The sequence below is a fragment of the Mustela erminea genome, chromosome 5 (genome assembly GCF_009829155.1).
Source record: "Mustela erminea isolate mMusErm1 chromosome 5, mMusErm1.Pri, whole genome shotgun sequence".
Lineage (NCBI taxonomy): Eukaryota > Metazoa > Chordata > Mammalia > Carnivora > Mustelidae > Mustela > Mustela erminea.
In genome coordinates, this window is record NC_045618.1 from 94618176 (window position 1) to 94630502 (window position 12327).

Consider the following 12327-nt stretch of genomic DNA (forward strand, 5'->3'; position numbering starts at 1 on the left):
AGGGGAAACATTATCTTCAGAGATACTTCTGGAATCAGATTCCAAAGGAGGAACTCGCAACCCAATTGTGATACTACTGAACCTTCAATAGATTGCATGGCAAGTGGTGGGTGAATTCAGGAACCTTTTAACAGAAATAGGAGAGAGGCCAGATTAAAAAAAAATTTTTTTTTTTTTAAAGCGAGGATTGGGGGACACCTGGGTGGCTCAGTGGGTTAAAGCCTCGGTCTTCATGATCATGGCCTGGCATGATCCAGGTATCCTGGGATCAAGCTGCATGGGGCTCTCTGCTCAGCGGGTAACCTGCTTCCCTTTCTCTCTGCCTGCCTCCCTGCCTAGTGATCTCCTGTCTGTCAAACAAATAAAATCTTAAAAAAATAAATAAGTAAATAAATAAAAGCAAGGATGAGAACCTAACTGAAGAGGACTGCTAAAACTGTCAGTGCAAGCAGCCTTCATTTGTCCCGAGGATAATTTCATATAACTCTGTAATGATCAATTCCCCAAGCCCCTAACTTGTTTCCTTTTTTTTTTTTTTTTAATGTTTCCTCTTGAGAAAACTGAGAGGACCCAGAGTCTTTATCATCCTGAGTTATAGAGATTTAAGGCTGAATTTCTCCTCACGTTTAGGTAAAGGGATAAAACCTGGGCAACTGTTGGGAAAACCTGAGATTTGTCGCAAAAGACAGTATTTTCCTTTGGAGGGCGTGGAGCGCTGTTTAAGATTAAGGATGTAAAAGGCCCTAAACACTGTCTTTTGGTTCAGAAAGTCCCCACAGGGGTGAAAAACATCAGGAACAGCCGCTCGATCTTTTCAGGGTGCAGACTCGAGACCCGGAGGAGAAGGGGCGGGGGCTGCGTGCCCTCTGCGTGCCCCGCCCCGCCCTCCCGCTTCAGGATCCCGCGGAAGGCGAGTCCTGAACGCGGTGTTACCACGTGACTCCTTCGCCTACGGGGGCACCGACGCATGCGCGCCTGCTCTCGGCGAGGCGGCCCTGTTCCTGTGGAGGCTGCTGTGGTGTCTGTGGGACGGAGACGGTGGAAGTGCCATCTTCGACTTGGTTGGCCCAGACTGCGGCTCATGGCATTGAGTGGCATCCGTCGTCAGGTCAGCTGGGGCAGGCGTTTTGGAATTGGCCGGGCGGAGTGGCGGGGGTGGGGGGCGGTATTTCGTGGGGCAGGAAGGGGCCTGCCTTGTTTCAGTTCAGGCCGCGCTGGGGTTGCGGCCTCCCTCTCGCGCCCTGTTTGAGGCCCGGCCTGGCCTCGGCTCCCAGCTGTACATTCCTTTCTCCTTCCCACCTGTTGGGTGGGGCAGGGTGAGGTTTCTTTTCTTAGACCAAACGTTTCTCTGACGAGTGCGCCTTATGAAGGGCGGGGAAATGCGGGCCTCCACCTTGGTTTAGGAAGCGTTTTGGGGGTAAGTCTGAAGCCCTAGCTTCCGCAAGGGCTGGAAACAAGTGTGCTGGGGTGACTGGAAGTGGAAGGGGCTCAATAGTAGCCGTCAGAGGATTGAGAGAATTCAAATTCTGTTAATGAAAGCTTGTAGGCGCCTTGGAGTGGCGCGTTCCGCGTTCCGACTACGCAAGCCATGCTGTTGGGACCCTGAGTCACAGCACCTCAAAGATCAGCCAGAGCTTTGGCAGCATAGGATAGAATCAGAAAAAAAAGACGCTAAGGATCCTACTAGGATCTTCTAAAGACACCTGTTTTAAAGTAATGCTTACCTTTTGTAATCAGAGACCGACACTACGTAGTACTGCTCTTTATCTGTTATTGATGATTATAATACTGTATTATTTTATGCCGATTGAATTGTTTTGGTTCGATGCCCATGTTGCCTTATTTTTAAGGACTTGAGGTTATTTGGCAACTGATCCAGTATGTTCAGAAATACTTTAAACTTTTTTTACAGCTGGGAAGGTTGAACCTTAAGAAAACACATTTTATACAGGGAAATACGAAGCTCATGTTGGAACTGAAGTGTTTTGGTTTCTCTGGGAGCTTAAGTAGATTGAAAAAAACAACTGTCAGGTACCCCCCTCCCCCCCTCCCATTTATAACCTCATTCTAGAGTTGCAAAAGTTGGAACTTTCCACTGTTCAGCTTCTGGTAGGTATAAAGTGAACGAAAGGAGTTGTGCTAAAAAACTCTTAATTCGGAGATTATGAACTCTGGAATAATTAGGCATTGACTAAAGATGGCTAATTAGTGTCAGAGTATTTGGTAATATTTTTACTTGTTTACTTATAGTTGAGTAAGAAGAAGAATTTTATTTTATTTTTTAAAGACTTTTTTTTTTTTTTTTTAAGATTTTATGTATTTATTTGGCAGAGCACAAGCAGGGGGAGCAGCAGAGAGAGAGAGAGAAGTAGAGTCCCCCTGAGTAGGAAGCCTGAGGGAGGGCTCAATCCCAGAACCCTGGGATCATGACCTGAGCCTAGGGCAGACATTTAGCTGACTGAGCTACGCAGGCACCCCCAAAAAAGAATTTTATAAATCAAATGATGAAAGGTGTGTGTACACATGTGTCTTAAAGAAAAAGAACAGGGGCGGCTGGCTGCCTCAGTCAGTAGAGCATGTGACTCCTGATCAGTGTTCAAGCCCCACAGTGGGTGTAGAGATTATTTAAACATCATAAAGAGAAATAACAGAACCTTTTGTGGTACGTTAATAACTAATCTGCTTGAAACAGGATTTTGTATGTGTGTGAAAAATAGTCAAAGGAGAAAGAAAGTAGTTCCTATCGAATGGTAATTTTTTTCCCCCCAAAGACTTAGAGGTGATGCAGTCATTTATGTAAATATATGTATACAAGGTTGAGTTTCTGGAAAATATTAAGTGTTTAATATGTAGAAAAATAAAAAAAGTCAGTCTGTGGACATTCTACTTAGCCTCTGAAAATAGTTTCCCAAACAAGTGGTTATGGTAGTCTCTTCTTAACAATTTGTGTCTTCAAATTGGCTTATCTGAGGATGAGGAACAGAGTAACTTGTAGATTGGAAAGCTAGTTGATTTGCAATACTCAAACTGATTTTTTGGTCCTTAGTGATGACTTTAGATGTTTTTGTGTTTCTTTGTTTATGAAAAGAAAAATACATGGTATGATTTTGAGGCCTAGAGAGAGTTAAGAGAGAAGATATTAAATTAGACTTCACATTTTTAATTAAGTATGGGTTAAATGATCCTCCAGAAGACCTTTTAAATTTTAAGATGGCATGCTGAATTGTTAGTGAAATGTTTAACATTTGCTAACTAACTAACTAAACTAACTAAACTAAAAGTTGAATGTATGATGTAGAACTGTATTTTTTAGTGTATATGTAATCACATTATAATTTATCGTGTTTCCTTTCATGCTTGTGGACTTGGGCCTCTAATACGATTTTATAAGAAAGTGAAATGTAGAAGGGCATTGATTGGTTTGTGAGTTGAGAAAAGGAAAGTTTGTTAGTCTAAGAGAATAGAGTAAGCCAGGGTTCGGGAATGAAAAATATATTGAGCCCTGTAAAAAGCAATGAGGAGGAATACTGTAGGGTTAGTATATTTGAAAAGCTAAGTTGGGACCAGGTTGTCACTCACTTTTTCAACAGAGATTTAATGTGCTGTTACATACAGGACACTGTTTTAGGTTCTAGGAACACAGTAGTGAATAAAACCACGGTCTCTGTTCTGCTCATTTTAATATTACAGTAATATTAATTTATCTGTAGCAGTAGTATAGCAGTGTTTTTCAAGTTTTTTTTACTGTGACCCATAGTAGGTTGTGCATGTAGTATTGCATCCCAATAAACAGTAGTTGCATTCTGTGTGTATTTCAGCATGCCCTTAGTGTGTGCATGAACTCTGATATATTGTTTTCAATTCTGTATTTTTCCATTTAAAAAAATGAGAAGCTGATTGGAATCAGTCTGAAATTTGAAAAACATTACTCGAGAAGCCATATAAAATAGGGGCCCCTGGCTGTCTGAGTCAGTAAAGCATGTGGCTGTTGATCTCTGGGTTCTTAGCGTCCCATGTTGAGTGTGGAGATTGCTAAAATAAACTTAAAAAAAGAGGGGAGATGATAATTACTGAAATTGTAGTAATAGCACTGTGAATGAAGAGGATAGTTAATCTTTATGGCAGGGTATTTGTGATTATTTTGTGAATGAGGCTTAGAGAGGTTAAGTATCTTGCTCAGTGTTCCCTAATGAGTAACTGGGCCAGATCTTTTTTTTTTTTTTTCCTTAAGATTTTATTTATTTATTTGAGAGAGGAAGAGAGATAGTGACAGAGTGAAAGAGATCACCAGCAGGGAGGAGAGGGAGAAGCAGGCTCCCGCTGAGCAGGGAGCCTGACACAGGGCTCAATCCCAGGACCCTGGGATCACCGCCTGAGCCAAAGGCAAATGCTTAACTGATGAAACCACCTAGGCGCCCCTGGGCCAGATCTTTTATTCAATTCTTTTGGACCCTAAAGCCCAAGTACTTTATTTTTTTAAAAAAATGATGTTATTTATTTATTTGACAGAGCAAGAGAACGCAGGCAGGGAGAATAGTAGAGAGAGAGGGAGAAGCAGGCTCCCTGCTGAGGAGGAAGCCCTATTTGGGGCCATCCCAGGACCCTGGGATCATGACCTGAGCTGAAGGCAGATGCTTCACCATCTCAGCCACCCAGGGACCACTCCTAAAGCTCCAGTACTCTCATTTGGTTATGAAAGTAATATATTAATTTTTATTCTGGGAGGACTGAGGACTCAGATACCGTTTATTTATTATTCAGTGAATTGAGTTTGTAGTACTGGATCTCCTGGTATATTGTATTCCTGTGTATTGGTAGATCTGGGCCCGACTCACAAGAAATTTGTAGTCTAGGTGGAAAGATGATACCAAACGAGTACCACAAATGAGATTTGTGCTATGGAGAAAAAGAATTCTGTGGAGCATCATGGAGGGAACCTAGATAATTCGGAGTGTATGGGAAAACTTTCTAAGAAGTGGTGTTTAAACTTCCCATGCAGAAGAATGAGTAGGCTTCAGCTAGGTTGAAGGTTCTAAGTGGGGGTGGGGTAGGGGATGGGAGAGTATTCCAGATGGAAGAAACTGGGTACACTAAGGCCTTGAAGTGGAAAGGAGCTGAACTGGAAAACAAAACAAAACCAAACTTTAACAAAAGGAGAATTTCTTGGCTGCAGAAGTTGGTAGAGAATAGGGAGAGTTTTGGTATTAGAACGGGTTTGAATCCTGTCTTTTTGCTTTACTAACTATATAACCTTAGACAAATTAATATTAGTCAGTTTTGTTTTTCCTATTCTTTAAAATGGGTAAATGGCATTCATCAAAATACTTGTTCAATAAATGGTGTCTCAGGATTATGACAAATAGCTAGTAATTGAAATCGTAGCAGTATATGATGATATACTTTCATTCATTCATTCTTTCACAAATAAGTGTCTTCAGTGTGCCAGGCAGCTCAGTATGCAGTAATTGAAGAGTATGTGTGTGTGTGTGTGTGTGTGTGTGTGTGTGTAGTCACAGCAAATGTCACAAAAGAATATACCCTTACTGTGTGCAAAGCAGTCTGATAAAATTTTTTCCATTTTATTTTTCATTTGCAAAAGAGGAGAAAAAGCTGTCTGAAGCAGTCTACAGTTTGAAAAATACTGGTGTAGTGGGGAGATACTGATTACTTAAACTACAGCAGTACTTCTGTGAATAAAAAGAAGGGGATGGTTAATTCTTATGTTAGGGTATTCTAAATAAGTAAATTATTATGTTAGAGTATAATATTATGGATAAAAGAAAAAAATAGAGGACAGTAAAGGAGATCAAATACAGTAAAAGGGATCATGTACGCTGGGAATGGGAGCAAGTTAAAATTTTAAATAGGATTACCCAGGTAGGTCTTACTGAGAAAGTGACCTACCTATCAACCTCCCTTCCTCCCCACCCCTTCCTTCCTTCCTCCCTAGATTTATTTATTTGAGAGAAAGGGAGTGGTCGTGGGCTTGGAAAGGGAGAGAATCTCAAGCACACTCCCTGCCGAGCACAGTGCCCCACACCAGGCTCAGTCTCAGGACTCCTAGATCTTGACCTGAGGTGAAATTAAGAGTCAGACACCCTGAGAAGGTGACATATCATTAAAGGAGGAGTTAAGGAAGGCATCTGGGAGAAAATCCCTCTGGTAGAGGAAACAGCCAATTTAAGGCTCTAAAGCTGGAGAGTGTGGTCTGTTTTAGAGAAAACAAGATGCCAGTGCAAATGGGGCTGAATTGGTTAAGAGTAGGAGAAGATGAGGTCAAAAGATAAATGGCAGGAGGAAGACAGTGGGCCATTTCAAGGACATTGACTTTTATCCTGTGAGATAGAGCAGTGGAGTGGCATGGTTTTATTTGTGTTTTAGAAAGAATACTATCTGCTGTGCTGAAAATGGACTGGGGACAGGGAGGTAGGGTGGGTGCAGCAAAAAGGATGAAGCAGGAGACCTATGTAAGGTTATAGAAGACTGAAATAGTATTCTAGGTGAGAGTGGGTGGTTTGAATTAGAATTAGAAGATGTGGAATTCTGAATACATATGAAAGTTTCCATAACAAAGTGGTTGGGTACGAAAGAAGGAAAAGTCAGGGATGATTCTCAAGATTTTTGGCCTGAGCAACTGAAAGGAGGGATTTTCTATTAGCAGATATGGGGAAGGCAGTGGATAGAGCAGGTTTTGTGGAAGAGATCAGAAGTTCACTTAGGGACATTTTGTAATTTGAAATGGCTCTGTATGTGTAGATGATAAAAGTAGCAGTTGAATATATGGATCTGGAGTCTGGAAAAAAAGGCTGGAGATAGCATTTGGGAGTTGGCATGTAATTAGTATTTGTATTTAAAACTGTGAGACTGGGAGTTAATGGAGATAGAGAAGGAATAGATGAAAGAAAGATTGAGTGCCTCAGGAGACTAGTACTTGGGAGGAAGCATGATTGTGAGGTAGAAAGAGGTGATGGTGTGACTCGGAAGACAAGTGAAAGAAATATATCAAAGGGAAGAACATTTTCAGCCCAAGGAGAGTGTTGATTGAGAAGAGAGTTGAGTACAAAATGTTGGGTGCTACCAATTCTTACAGGATTGTTGAGAAGAAAAAAAATTCTTCAGAATGGTAGGGGGAAAGCTAGGTGAATGTGATGTGTCAGAAAATCAATAAAAGAGAATCTTACAAGTAGAAAGTCATCATTACTGTTGGATGCTGTAAATAGTACATCAGGAAGTTGTGACCTTGGCAAATTTTAGAGAGTGATGAAGAAACCAAATTGAAGAGTAAATGGAGGTTACAGAAGTAGAGATAACAAGCTTGTACAACTTCATTGGCTTTGTCCTTAGAACAAAATCCAAATCCTTAACATAGCTTTTGATTGATATCCTTCATTTGTTTTTAAGCTAAGTTGTCGTATGTATGTCATGAATTATTATATAGAAGAAGAAAAACATTTACACTTGAAGGCTGTTGGATTTAAGAACTGAAAGAAACTGATAAGGGGAGAGTAAAGATAATTTAGGAACCACTATTGAGATGGGTGGAGAAATGATCAAATCATGAATTCAGGGTGTGACCTTTGCTAGGAGCAGAGATACTTTCTCCATTATGGCCAAGGGAAGGAAGAGGACCAATAATGATTTCAGCCACTATAGGAGTGCTGTAGAAGAGATACAAAACAAATACTTTGAGAATGGGAAAATACTAAATGAACAGGGTTGAGCATAATTGTAAACCTAATTTCAGTAAAATAAAAAATAATATAAAAACAAAATAACATCATGTAAACCCTAAAAGTCAAAGGACAGAAGAGGAAGTGTCAACATGAGAATTAAATGTTTTGGAAGAAACAGAGTAGATTTCACTGATGAACTTAGGTTTTCATTTTTTTGCATTCAGTTCTTCACCTGCAGAGAGGGAAGTTAATAAGAAATAGAAGGATCTTCCCACAAAACTCCAGAAAGGCTCAGGAATTTTGGTTACCAAGTGCCTCTCATGATGAAAGTGCTGAGTAGGGCTAAAAATTCTAGGATTAGTTGAAAGTCTGGAGTAGTGTAGGCCCTACTTTTTTTTTTTTTAAGACCCTCCATTTTTCTTTTCCATATAATATAGCCAGCAAAAAACTAGATGTTTATTATTTGAAAAGGGTGGAACCAGAGAAGGTTTGACATAGCTGGTGAGAGTTGAGACAGGGGTGAAGGGTATTGATGAAAATGGGAAATTGAATAAAAGTTTACATATTGAATGGTAAGATAACTAGCCTTGTTTTTTTTCTTTGCTCCTAGAATGCTTATTGTCTCTTCATATTTTTTTTAAGTTGAAGCATTCTTCTTTGGGAAAACGTAACACCAGGGAAATGATGTGAAGCACTGACATTTAATGAGTTCCCCCTCAATAGAATGCCATCCTGCACTGAGGTTCAAGCTTTATCTAGCTTCTGATTTTGTGTGATGCATCACACTTATTGAACAGCAGTTTGAAGATCTCTGTTTGAGAGACCAAAACACACAGAAGAGACAGGTCTGAGAACAGAAGAAAATTCAAAATGATTTATAGAGAGATAGCAGGAGATATTGCACCACTGAAACAGAATAGGAGACTAAAATGGATTATTCAGAGTAAAAAAAAGGGAATTAAAATTTTGATTCATATATTAAAAACCTAGTAAAAGTGATCTCAGAGTAGAATGAGTCAAGGAAGATAGGGAAGAATGTAGGAAAAGCTAAGAAAAGTAGAGTATCAGTCCAGGAGGTCCCAACAACTGAGTAATGTGAGTTCAACAAAGATAAAACCGAGGGAAGAAAATTATTACATAAATGATAAATATGGAATGTAAGAATTGAATGGTGTAAATATTTAGATTAAAATAGGCCTTCTGAATGAATACCAGCAGAATGAGTAGAAAAGACTTAAGGCACATCATTTTGGAATTTCAGAACACTTGGATTAAATGCTGGCTACTGTGGAGAAAAAAACATGTCTCATATAGAGGAGTTTTCTCAATAGCATTACCCTAGGGGCACCTGGGTGGACAGTAGGTTAAGTGCCCAAATCTTGGCTTCATCTGAGGTTGTGATCTTGGGGATTTGGGATCTTGAGCCCCTGTGTTGGGCTCATGTTCAGGGTGGAGTCTTCTTGGGATTCTCTCCCTCCCTCCCTCTCCTGTCCCTCCCTTCTGCACTCCTGTGCACTCTCTCTCCAATGAATAAATTTTCAAAAAAAAAAAAAAATAATAACAACACCTGTATTAGGAAACAATGAAAAGATTCCTTCAAAACTGTATATTTTTGTTTCAAAACTTTTTTTTTTTTTTTTTAAGTAATCTGAATGCTTAATATAGGGCTTAAACTCACCACCACTCTGAGAACAAGAGTCTCAGGCTCCACCGACTGGGCCAGCCAGGTGCCTCCTCTTTAAAACTCTTATGCAATTATTTTCATTCTAGAGTTTTATACCTAGACAATCTATCATTCAATTATGAGGATTTTAGCATTGAAAAGTCTTAATTTTTTCACTCCTCATATGCTTTTTCAGAAGTTTATAGAAATGATTTTCTAAAAGAGGGAATAAATCAAGAATGAACAATAGTTTGGCTGTTGTAAATGAGATTCAGCCCAGGAAAGGAGTTAAAGGAATTCCTTGGGTCAAATAGAACAGACAAACTTAGACAAGGCAAACCAGTCTGGATTGCTGCAGAAGGTTATATTGTTTCAAACAGGATGTCTCCTAAAGGGAAAATGGACTTGATAGTATGAGTGTCCGTTGTTTTGTTTGTTTGTTTGTTTTTATTTTAGTAAACTGTGCCACATGCTGTGCTCAAACTCATGACCCTGAGATCAAGAGTTGCATGCTTTACCAACTGAGCCAGCCAGGCACCCTGAGTGTTGGTTGTTTCTGAAGGAATTTTATAAGAGCTCTTCAGGAGTTTGAGGTCAATGGTCAGAGAAAACCAAGCATATGAAAATAATGAAAGATTTAAAGAGGTAGAAGCAAGGAAATGTAATTAAATGTAATTATAGTATACATGATAGCTTGGGGAAAAAATGTTTACATAAGCATACTAATGTAAACCTGAATGTTGATTTAACTCCACACTGATTGCAATTAGATCATGTTTGTGAGAGGGAAGTTATAGGGGCATGTTTGGTATAATAGCTAAATTCTAATCTTACCTAATAGAGCAAAAAATGTCTAAAATTTAAAAACAACAAATAAGATAGACCTCCAGATAAACTCTGTTGTCTGCTAATTTATGAAGAAAGGCAACAGCTTTTTTCCTCCTCTGAAAACTTTTTCAAAAAAATTTAAGTGTGTTGTGGAATTTTTTTGTCTTTTCCGTAGTTATTTTAAAGTATAACATCAGGATTGGAAAGTGCTATTTGAGGAAACTGTTGTTTTCAGTGATACTTTCATATGTGTGAATTTATAGACTTCCACATGCTTTTATCTCATCTGATGTTCCCAATAGCCCAATGCAAGTATTATTGGTCCCTAATTAGAAGTGAGGAAGAAAGTCTGACTAGGATCACATGCTCTTAAGCTAGAGGACTAGGACTCACTCCCCTTACCCCCTGTTCATTTTAATATTTACCATACTATATCTTTGATGAAGGAAGGATTTGGATGGAAACCTGGATGGCTCAGTTGGTTAAGCATCTGCCTTCGGCTCAGGTCGTGATCCCAGGGTTCTGGGATGGAGCTCCCTATCAGGCTCCTGCTCATTGGGGAACCTACTTCTGCCTCTGCTCCCTGTTCGTGCACTCTTTTGCTATCTCTGTCTCTCTCTCATATAAATAAAATCTTAAAAAGTATTTGGAAATTCTAATTCCTAGTCTTTTGTACTTTATATTTGCTAATTTAGTTATATTTTTTTTAAAGATTTTGTTTATTTATTTGACAGACAAGAGATTCACAAGTAGGCAGAGAGGCGGGGGTCGGGGTGGAGCAGGCTCCCTGTTTAGCAGAGAGCCCAATGCGGAGCTCGATTCCAGGACCCTGAGATCATGACCTGAGCTCGAGGCAGAGGCTTAACCCACTGACCTGCCCAGGTGCCCCCTAATTTAGTTATAATTAAACTCTTGTCTTACCTTTTTTTTTTTTTTTGATGATAAAAGCCATATAACATAAAATTTACCTTAACTATTTTTAAGTGTGTAGTTCAGTAATGTTAAATATATTCACATGGTTGTATATAGACTACCAGAAATTTTCATCTTACAAATCTGAAACTACATGCATTAAACAACTTCCCTTTTCTCCCTCACTCCATTCCCTGATAACTGCATTCTACTTTGTTTCTATGAATTTGGTTACTCTAGATACCTCATATAAGTAGAATCATGCAGTGTTTGTCTTTTTTTGAGACTGGCTTATTACTTCACTTAGCATAATGTCCTCAAGGTTCATCCATATAGAATATGACAGGATTTCTTTCATTTTAAAGGCTGAATAGGCATGCCTGGATGGCTCAGTTGGGTAAGTATCAGACTCTTGATATAGGCTCAGGGTTGAGAGATTGGGCCCTGCTTGAGCTCCCCGCTGGGCATGGAGCCTGTTTTTAAGAGTCTCTCTCTGCCCCTTCCTTCTTGCTCACTCTTGAACACCCTCTCTTTCTTTCTTTTCCCCCTATAAAAAAAAACCCTAAAGGGTGAACAATATTTCAATGTATATACTACATTTTGTTTATTCATCTGTCAATGGACGTTTAAGTTGTTTCCTCTTTGGCTATTGTGGATAGTGCTGCTATGAATGTGGGTGTGCATGCAGCTGTTTGAGTCTCTGCTTTCAGTAATTTGGATATATACCAGGTGGGATTCTTCAGTCGTATATAGTTCTCTTAATTTTTTCAGGAACCTCCATACTGTTTTCTGTAGTAGTTGAATCATTTTCTGGATTTTTTTTTTTTTGTTGATAGTAGCTATCATAATGGGTGTTATGTGATACCTCGTTTTGATTTTGATTTGCATTTTATTGATTATTGGTGTTGAGCATGTGTTCATATGCTGTTGGCTATTTGTATATCATCTTTGGAGATATACTGTTGATGTCCTTTGCTCATTTTTAAATCAAGTTTTTTGTTTTGTTGTTGCTATTGCTGAGTTGTAGTTCTTTATATATCCTGGATAGTAATCCATAATTGGATATAAGATTTACAAATATTTCCTCCTATTCTCTTGTCTTTTCATTCTGTTTTATTTTGTTTTTTTTTTAAGATTTTATTTATTTATTTGTCAGAGAGAGTGAGCACAGGCAGACAGAGTGGCAGACAGAGTGGCAGGCAGAGGGAGAAGCAGGCTCCCTGCTGAGCAAGGAGCCCGATGTGGGACTCG

The 12327-nt window shown here is 39.3% G+C and overlaps 1 protein-coding gene across 3 annotated transcripts in view; it reads left to right on the top strand.

Moving 5' to 3' along the window:
- Positions 1-937: 937 nt before the first annotated feature.
- Positions 938-12327, top strand: part of PRPF39 (pre-mRNA processing factor 39) — a 38015-nt gene continuing 26625 nt past the window's right edge. The window contains exon 1 of one of the 3 annotated variants that reach the window (XM_032344130.1): positions 938-1108. The gene's annotated coding sequence lies outside the window, so the exon portion shown is untranslated. Of the gene's footprint in view, positions 1109-1163; positions 1418-12327 lie in introns of those variants that run through there. The other 2 variants (XM_032344127.1, XM_032344129.1) reach the window with 2 other exon arrangements.